Genomic DNA, 10,128 nt, shown 5'->3' on the forward strand with positions numbered 1-10,128 from the left:
TTGTGATACTTAAAGTTAGAATCAGAATCAGCCAAGAAAGAACACAGAACGAGATATTCCATATTGTAAATACTACACGAGGTTACATTTATTTGAAATTGACGAAAGGAGAGATTTCCATCTTCATCCTCAGGATTATAAAAAACACACAGTTTCATTTATTTTCTTCTTTTTTTTAAAAACTTGACTGCACAAATACAAAACATCACTTTATTCTGAAATTCAATGCAGGTTAAATCTTCTGCCCTGCTCAGGGAAGGGCTCTCTTTTGATAGCTTGAAAGAATGGACACAATGAAGAAACGCAGAGACACACACACACACACACACACACACACACACACACACACACACACACACACACACACACACACACACACGCAAAATAGCCTTTACACTCAAATAGAATTGCACTCCTCTCCTTGAGAGGAGAGAGAGAAAATACTGTTCCCTCTTTCACTTTAATTTGAATCCAAGAGCCCATATCTCTGACTCTTGAATCTCTTACATCAGCAAACCACAGCCACAGTGAGAGACAGAGAGAGAGACAGAGTGAGAGAGAGACAGAGATCATCAGTGAACCACAGTGTGGCAGTGAGCTGTGTCGGTCAACACGTCAGACTGATTCAAAAGGGGGATGTGAAGATGAGAGCAGAGACGTCTCTGCTGCGTTGCTTCATAACCTCATCCACGGAAGAGGTGTTTAGTTCCCATGTAACTCAGACTCCTACAACTCAACTCTTGTGTGTATTTGCGTCAAGATGCGCGTTTTTTTTTTTGAGAGAGAGATCATCAGCAAACATGTCCCCATGGTAGAGTCATCAGCTCCTCAGCTGTCCCCATGGTAGACAGCTCAGCGTCCCCAGCCACAGCTGTCCCCAGAGAGAGAGGACAGTAACCACATGCCACAGTAGGTCAGATATCATCAGGAACCACAGCCACAGTGTCCCAGGTCAGAGAGAGAGACAGTGATGTCAGGTCAGCCACAGTGAGAGACAGAGAGAGTCAGAGAGGACAAGTCCATGTGATGTCCATGGAGGTCAGCTATCATGAGGACCACAGCCACAGTGAGAGACATGGAGGTCAGCTGTCTGAGGACCCATGTGAACCACAGGTCAGCTGTGAGGACCCCATGGTAGGTCAGCTATCTCCCCAGTGATGTCCATGGTAGGTCAGCTGTCCAGGACAAGTCCATGTGATGTCCATGGTAGGTCAGCTGTCTGAGGACACGTCCATGTGATGTCCATGGTAGGTCAGCTGTCTGAAGAGGACAAGTCCATGTGATGTCCATGGTAGGTCAGCTGTCTGAGGACTCAGTCCCATGTGATGTCCCATGGTAGGTCAGCTGTCCATGTGTAGGTCAAGATCCCCATGGTAGGTTTTTTGTCTGAGGACAAGTCCATGTGATGTCCCCATGGTAGGTCAGCTGTCTGAGGACAAGTCCCCATGGTAGGTCATGTCCCCATGGTAGGTCAGCTGTCTGAGGACAAGTCCATGTGATGTCCATGGTAGGTCAGCTGTCTGAGGACAAGTCCATGTGATGTCCATGGTAGGTCAGCTGTCTAAGGACAAGTCCATGTGATGTCCATGGTAGGTCAGCTGTCTGAGGACAAGTCCATGTGATGTCCATGGTAGGTCAGCTGTCTGAGGACAAGTCCATGTGATGTCCATGGTAGGTCAGCTGTCTGAGGACAAGTCCATGTGATGTCCATGGTAGGTCAGCTGTCCCCATGGTAGGTCAGCTGTCTGAGGACAAGTCCATGTGATGTCCATGGTAGGTCAGCTGTCTGAGGACAAGTCCATGTGATGTCCATGGTAGGTCAGCTGTCCCCATGGTAGGTCAGCTGTCTGAGGACAAGTCCATGTGATGTCCATGGTAGGTCAGCTGTCTGAGGACAAGTCCATGTGATGTCCATGGTAGGTCAGCTGTCCCCATGGTAGGTCAGCTGTCTGAGGACAAGTCCATGTGATGTCCATGGTAGGTCAGCTGTCCCCATGGTAGGTCAGCTGTCTGAGGACAAGTCCATGTGATGTCCATGGTAGGTCAGCTGTCTGAGGACAAGTCCATGTGATGTCCATGGTAGGTCAGCTGTCCCCATGGTAGGTCAGCTGTCTGAGGACAAGTCCATGTGATGTCCATGGTAGGTCAGCTGTCTGAGGACAAGTCCATGTGATGTCCATGGTAGGTCAGCTGTCTGAGGACAAGTCCATGTGATGTCCATGGTAGGTCAGCTGTCTGAGGACAAGTCCATGTGATGTCCATGGTAGGTCAGCTGTCTGAGGACAAGTCCATGTGATGTCCATGGTAGGTCAGCTGTCTGAGGACAAGTCCATGTGATGTCCATGGTAGGCAGCTGCCTAAGGACAAGTCCATGTGATGCTGCACGGTCAACACAGTGATCATTAAAAAAAAACTTGTCCTCCACAACACTTTAGGCCAGTGTTACTGCAGGGCTGGAACAATACCCTGCACGTGGTTTGGGGTTCGGCCACCCACCCCTGATCGAATTAGTATCATCATCATGATTCACCTGACTACACACACACACAGTACACACACACACAGTACACACACACACAGTACACACACACAGTACACACACACAGTACACACACACACACAGTACACACACACAGTACCACACACACACACACACACACAGTACACACACACACAGTGCACACACACACAGTACACACACACACAGTACACACAGTACACACACACACACACAGTACACACACAGTACACACACACAGTACACACACACACACAACACACACACACAGTACACACACACAGTACACACACACACAGTACACACACACACAGTACACACACACACAGTACACACACACAGTACACACACACACACACACACACACAGTACACACACAGTCACATGGTACACACACACACACACACACACACACACACACACACACACACACACACACACACACACACAGTACACACACACAGTACACACACACACACACACACACAGTACACACACACAGTACACACACACACACACACAGCACACACAGTACACACACACATCGCTGTGTTGTGTTGACAGACAGGGTGTGTGTGAGGTGTTATTACAGCGTCTGTCTCCAGGAACATGGTGGTGAAGGACAGGAAGACACTAATGACAGGGAAGATGACTAGATCATAAATACATGGAGACATGAGGAGGGCAGTTAACTACAGTTATTATAGGAGGACAGTGAACTAGAGTCATTATAGGAGGACAGTTAACTAGAGTTATTATAGGAGGACAGTTAACTAGAGTTATTATAGGAGGACAGTGAACTAGAGTTATTATAGGAGGACAGTTAACTTGAGTTATTATAGGAGGACAGTTAACTAGAGTTATTATAGGAGGACAGTGAACTAGAGTTATTATAGGAGGACAGTGAACTAGAGTTATTATAGGAGGACAGTTAACTTGAGTTATTATAGGAGGACAGTTAATTAGAGTTATTATAGGAGGACAGTGAACTAGAGTTATTATAGGAGGACAGTTAACTTGAGTTATTATAGGAGGACAGTTAATTAGAGTTATTATAGGAGGACAGTTAACTTGAGTTATTATAGGAGGACAGTTAACTTGAGTTATTATAGGAGGACAGTTAATTAGAGTTATTATAGGATGACAGTTAACTGGTTATTATAGGACAGTTAACTAGAGTTATTATAGGAGGACAGTTAACTAGAGTTATTATAGGAGGACAGTTAACTAGAGTTATGAGGACAAGACCCTACATGTCCATACAGCTAGCTAACTCTATAACAGCCTGGGAGACATGAGGACAGTTAAAGTCTACAAGACCCTACAACTCTGATCCTACAGCTAGCTAACTCATACCAGCCTGGGAGACATGAGGACAGTTAACTAGCTCCTACAAGACCCTACAGCTCTATCCTACAGCTAGCTGACTCTATAACAGCCTGGGAGACATGAGGACAGTTAACTAGCTCTACAAGTACAGCTCTATCCTACAGCTAGCTGACTCTATAACAGCCTGGGAGACATGAGGACAGTTAACTAGCTCCTACAAGACCCTACAGCTCTATCCTACAGCTAGCTAACTCTATACCAGCCTGGGAGACATGAGGACAGTTAACTAGCTCCTACAAGACCCTACAGCTCTATCCTACAGCTAGCTAACTCTATACCAGCCTGGGAGACATGAGGACAGTTAACTAGCTCCTACAAGACCCTACAGCTCTATCATACAGCTAGCTGACTCTATAACAGCCTGGGAGACATGAGGACAGTTAACTAGCTCCTACAAGACCCTACAGCTCTATCCTACAGCTAGCTAACTCTATACCAGCCTGGGAGACATGAGGACAGTTAACTAGCTCCTACAAGACCCTACAACTCTATCCTACAGCTAGCTAACTCTATAACAGCCTGGGAGACACGAGGACAGTTAACTAGCTCCTACAAGACCCTACAGCTCTATCCTACAGCTAGCTAACTCTATACCAGCCTGGGAGACATGAGGACAGTTAACTAGCTCCTACAAGACCCACAGCTCTATCCTACAGCTAGCTGACTCTATAACAGCCTGGGAGACATGAGGACAGTTAACTAGCTCCACAAGACCCTACAGCTCTATCCTACAGCTAGCTAACTCTATACCAGCCTGGGAGACATGAGGACAGTTAACTAGCTCCTACAAGACCCTACAGCTCTATCATACAGCTAGCTGACTCTATACCAGCCTGGGAGACATGAGGACAGTTAACAGCACACAAGTACAGCTCTATCCTACAGCTAGCTGACTCTATAACAGCCTGGGAGACATGAGGACAGTTAACTAGCTCCTACAAGACCCTACAGCTCTATCCTACAGATAAGCTGACTCTATAACAGCCTGGGAGACACGAGGACAGTTAACACACAAGACACAGCTCATCCTACAGCTAGCTAACTCTATACCAGCCTGGGAGACATGAGGACAGTTAACACACAAGACCCTACAGCTCTATCATACAGCTAGCTGACTCTATAACAGCCTGGGAGACATGAGGACAGTTAACTACTACAAGACCCTACAGCTCTATCCTACAGCTAGCTAACTATACAGCCTGGGAGACATGAGGACAGTTAACTACTACAAGACCCTACAACTCTATCCTACAGCTAGCTAACTCTATAACAGCCTGGGAGACACGAGGACAGTTAACTAGCTCCTACAAGACCCTACAGCTCTATCCTACAGCTAGCTAACTCTATACCAGCCTGGGAGACATGAGGACAGTTAACTAGCTCCTACAAGACCCTACAGCTCTATCCTACAGCTAGCTGACTCTATAACAGCCTGGGAGACATGAGGACAGTTAACTAGCTCCTACAAGACCCTACAGCTCTATCCTACAGCTAGCTAACTCTATACCAGCCTGGGAGACATGAGGACAGTTAACTAGCTCCTACAAGACCCTACAGCTCTATCATACAGCTAGCTGACTCTATACCAGCCTGGGAGACATGAGGACAGTTAACTAGCTCCTACAAGACCCTACAGCTCTATCCTACAGCTAGCTGACTCTATAACAGCCTGGGAGACATGAGGACAGTTAACTAGCTCCTACAAGACCCTACAGCTCTATCCTACAGATAAGCTGACTCTATAACAGCCTGGGAGACACGAGGACAGTTAACTAGCTCCTACAAGACCCTACAGCTCTATCCTACAGCTAGCTAACTCTATACCAGCCTGGGAGACATGAGGACAGTTAACTAGGACAAGTTACAACTCTATCCTACAGCTAGCTGACTCTATAACAGCCTGGGAGACATGAGGACAGTTTAGCTCCTACAAGACCCTACAACTCTATCCTAGGAGCTAACTCTATACAGCCTGGGAGACATGAGGACAGTTAACTAGCTCCTACAGGAGGACAGCTAGCTGACTCTATAACAGCCTGGGAGACAGGAGGACAGTTAACTTACAAGACCCTACAGCTCTATCCTACAGAGCTAACTCTATACCAGCCTGGGAGACATGAGGGTTAACTAGCTCCTACAAGTTACAGCTAGCTAACTTATTACCAGCCTGGGAGACATGAGGACAGTTAACTAGCTCTACAAGACCCTACAACTCTATCCTACAGCTAGCTAGGAGGACCAGTGGGAACACGAGGACAGTTATAGGAGGACAGTTACAGCTAGCTAACTCTATACCAGCCTGGGAGACACGAGGACAGTTAACTAGCTCCTACAAGTTAGCTAACTCTATAACAGCCTGGGAGACATGAGGACAGTTAAACTAGACCCTACAGTTATTATAGGAGGACAGCCTGGGAGACATGAGGACAGTTAGCTCCTACAAGACCCTACAGCTCTATCCTACAGCTAGCTAACTCTATAACAGCCTGGGAGACATGAGGACAGTTAACTAGCTCCTACAAGACCCTACAGCTCTATCCTACAGCTAGCTGACTCTATACCAGCCTGGGAGACATGAGGACAGTTAACTAGCTCCTACAAGACCCTACAACTCTATCCTACAGCTAGCTAACTCTATACCAGCCTGGGAGACACGAGGACAGTTAACTAGCTCCTACAAGACCCTACAACTCTATCCTACAGCTAGCTAACTCTATACCAGCCTGGGAGACACGAGGACAGTTAACTAGCTCCTACAAGACCCTACAACTCTATCATACAGCTAGCTAACTCTATAACAGCCTGGGAGACATGAGGACAGTTAACTAGCTCCTACAAGACCCTACAGCTCTATCCTACAGCTAGCTAACTCTATACCAGCCTGGGAGACATGAGGACAGTTAACTAGCTCCTACAAGACCCTACAGCTCTATCCTACAGCTAGCTGACTCTATAACAGCCTGGGAGACATGAGGACAGTTAACTAGCTCCTACAAGACCCTACAGCTCTATCCTACAGCTAGCTAACTCTATAACAGCCTGGGAGACATGAGGACAGTTAACTAGAGGACAAGACCCTACAGCTCTATCCTACAGCTAGCTGACTCTATACCAGCCTGGGAGACATGAGGACAGTTAACTAGCTCCTACAAGACCCTACAGCTCTATCCTACAGCTAGCTGACTCTATACCAGCCTGGGAGACATGAAGACAGTTAACTAGCTCCTACAAGACCCTACAACTCTATCCTACAGCTAGCTAACTCTATACCAGCCTGGGAGACATGAGGACAGTTAACTAGCTCCTACAAGACCCTACAGCTCTATCCTACAGCTAGCTGACTCTATACCAGCCTGGGAGACATGAAGACAGTTAACTAGCTCCTACAAGACCCTACAACTCTATCCTACAGCTAGCTAACTCTATACCAGCCTGGGAGACATGAGGACAGTTAACTAGCTCCTACAATACCCTACAGCTCTATCCTACAGCTAGCTAACTCTATACCAGCCTGGGAGACATGAGGACAGTTAACTAGCTCCTACAAGACCCTACAACTCTATCCTACAGCTAGCTGACTCTATACCAGCCTGGGAGACATGAAGACAGTTAACTAGTTACAAGACCCTACAACTCTATCTACAGCTAGCTAACTCTATACCAGCCTGGGAGACATGAGGACAGCTCCTACAAGACCCTACAGCTCTATCCTACAGCTAGCTGACTCTATACCAGCCTGGGAGACATGAAGACAGTTAACTAGCTCCTACAAGACCCTACAACTCTATCCTACAGCTAGCTAACTCTATACCAGCCTGGGAGACATGAGGACAGTTAACTAGCTCCTACAAGACCCTACAGCTCTATCCTACAGCTAGCTAACTCTATACCAGCCTGGGAGACATGAGGACAGTTAACTAGCTCCTACAAGACCCTACAACTCTATCCTACAGCTAGCTGACTCTATACCAGCCTGGGAGACATGAGGACAGTTAACTAGCTCCTACAAGACCCTACAGCTCTATCCTACAGCTAGCTAACTCTATACCAGCCTGGGAGACATGAGGACAGTTAACTAGCTCCTACAAGACCCTACAGCTCTATCCTACAGCTAGCTGACTCTATACCAGCCTGGGAGACATGAGGACAGTTAACTAGCTCCTACAAGACCCTACAACTCTATCCTACAGCTAGCTAACTCTATACCAGCCTGGGAGACATGAGGACAGTTAACTAGCTCCTACAAGACCCTACAGCTCTATCCTACAGCTAGCTAACTCTATACCAGCCTGGGAGACATGAGGACAGTTAACTAGCTCCTACAAGACCCTACAGCTCTATCCTACAGCTAGCTGACTCTATAACAGCCTGGGAGACATGAAGACAGGTAAAATAGCCTGTAGCTTGTACAGGGACAACAGTTAGTTCCTGAGGGAAGAACATCCGTTTGTAGCTATTTTTAAAGGGTGGTTAACTCCTCTAGCTATCTCTTCAAAATATTCTATCTACCTTAGACAGAGATGAGATGCCAGATGGAGTCATTATACAAATCCCTATAAGAACTGTGTGGTATAATAAAAAAATACTGTCTATCACTGGTAATCGGTTATAAGGAATACCCAGTGAGTTCACTCTGAGAACCTCGCCGGGCGGTTACTGTAAACCTCCTTACTGTAAACCATCCCTTCTACCAGCTTCTAAATGTCACCAAAGGTCACTAAAATTCATTTTAATCCTGACACTGTACCCTTGAGTTGGCCCAGAGTGACTGTACAGAGAAGTGACTTAATCACAGGACAGACAGACTGCACAGGACAGACAGACTGCACGGGACAGACAGACTGCACGGGACATACAGACTGCACAGGACAGACAGACTGCACAGGACAGACAGACTACACAGGACAGACAGACTACACAGGACAGACAGACTACACAGGACAGACAGACTACACAGGACAGACAGACTACACAGGACAGACTACACAGGACAGACTACACAGGACAGACAGACTACACAGGACAGACAGACTACACAGGACAGACAGACTACACAGGACAGACAGACTACACAGGACAGACTGCACAGGACAGACAGACTACACAGGACAGACAGACTACACAGGACAGACAGACTACACAGGACAGACAGACTACACAGGACAGACAGACTACACAGGACAGACAGACTACACAGGACAGACAGACTACACAGGACAGACAGACTACACAGGACAGACAGACTACACAGGACAGACAGACTACACAGGACAGACTACACAGGACAGACAGACTACACAGGACAGACAGACTACACAGCACAGACAGACTACACAGGACAGACAGACTACACAGGACAGACAGACTACACAGGACAGACAGACTACACAGGACAGACAGACTACACAGGACAGACAGACTACACAGGACAGACAGACTACACAGGACAGACAGACTACACAGGACAGACAGACTACACAGGACAGACTACACAGGACAGACAGACTACACAGGACAGACAGACTACACAGGACAGACAGACTACACAGGACAGACAGACTACACAGGACAGACAGACTACACAGGACACAGGACAGACAGACTACACAGGACAGACAGACAGACTACACAGGACAGACAGACTACACAGGACAGACAGACTACACAGGACAGACTACACAGGACAGACAGACTACACAGGACAGACAGACTACACAGGACAGACAGACTACACAGGACAGACAGACTACACAGGACAGACAGACTACACAGGACAGACAGACTACACAGACAGACAGACTACACAGGACAGACAGACTACACAGGACAGACAGACTACACAGGACAGACAGACTACACAGGACAGACAGACTACACAGGACAGACTACACAGGACAGACTACACAGGACAGACAGACTACACAGGACAGACAGACTACACAGGACAGACAGACTACACAGGACAGACAGACTGCACAGGACAGACAGACTACACAGGACAGACAGACTACACAGGACAGACAGACTACACAGGACAGACAGACTACACAGGACAGACAGACTACACAGGACAGACAGACTACACAGGACAGACAGACTACACAGGACAGACAGACTACACAGGACAGACAGACTACACAGGACAGACAGACTACACAGGACAGACAGACTACACAGGACAGACTACACAGGACAGACAGACTACACAGGACAGACAGACT

General features: G+C 47.2%; 1 protein-coding gene and 2 long non-coding RNA genes across 14 annotated transcripts in view; all 3 read left to right on the forward strand.

The window, feature by feature from the left end:
• LOC118383594 (Krueppel-like factor 13) overlaps window positions 1-385 on the forward strand; it is a gene marked incomplete at its 5' end in the record, with an annotated part of 1,485 nt that extends 1,100 nt beyond the window's left edge. Inside the window, one exon of the mRNA XM_035770070.2 lies at window positions 1-385. This exon is cut by the window's left edge and continues 1,100 nt beyond it.
• A 795-nt stretch (window positions 386-1,180) lies between these two features.
• Window positions 1,181-2,629, forward strand: LOC127926814 (uncharacterized). Of its 11 annotated transcripts, none has more exons than XR_008125166.1 (4): window positions 1,266-1,295; window positions 1,471-1,552; window positions 1,594-2,042; window positions 2,104-2,629. It is a non-coding gene; the product is annotated as an uncharacterized LOC127926814 (long non-coding RNA). The 11 variants fall into 11 exon arrangements; XR_008125168.1 differs by having other exon boundaries at window positions 1,594-2,001; window positions 2,043-2,629; XR_008125165.1 differs by having other exon boundaries at window positions 1,594-1,920; window positions 2,002-2,629.
• Window positions 2,630-5,135: 2,506 nt separating this feature from the next.
• Window positions 5,136-9,492, forward strand: LOC127926813 (uncharacterized). 2 transcript variants are annotated; one of them, XR_008125158.1, is made up of 3 exons: window positions 5,136-5,753; window positions 6,333-6,648; window positions 8,295-9,492. It is a non-coding gene; the product is annotated as an uncharacterized LOC127926813 (long non-coding RNA). The 2 variants fall into 2 exon arrangements; XR_008125157.1 differs by having other exon boundaries at window positions 5,139-5,753; window positions 6,333-6,490.
• The last annotated feature ends 636 nt before the right edge of the window (window positions 9,493-10,128 follow it).

Source organism: Oncorhynchus keta, unplaced genomic scaffold (assembly GCF_023373465.1).
Source record: "Oncorhynchus keta strain PuntledgeMale-10-30-2019 unplaced genomic scaffold, Oket_V2 Un_contig_8387_pilon_pilon, whole genome shotgun sequence".
In the NCBI taxonomy this organism is placed as follows: Eukaryota; Metazoa; Chordata; class Actinopteri; order Salmoniformes; family Salmonidae; genus Oncorhynchus; species Oncorhynchus keta.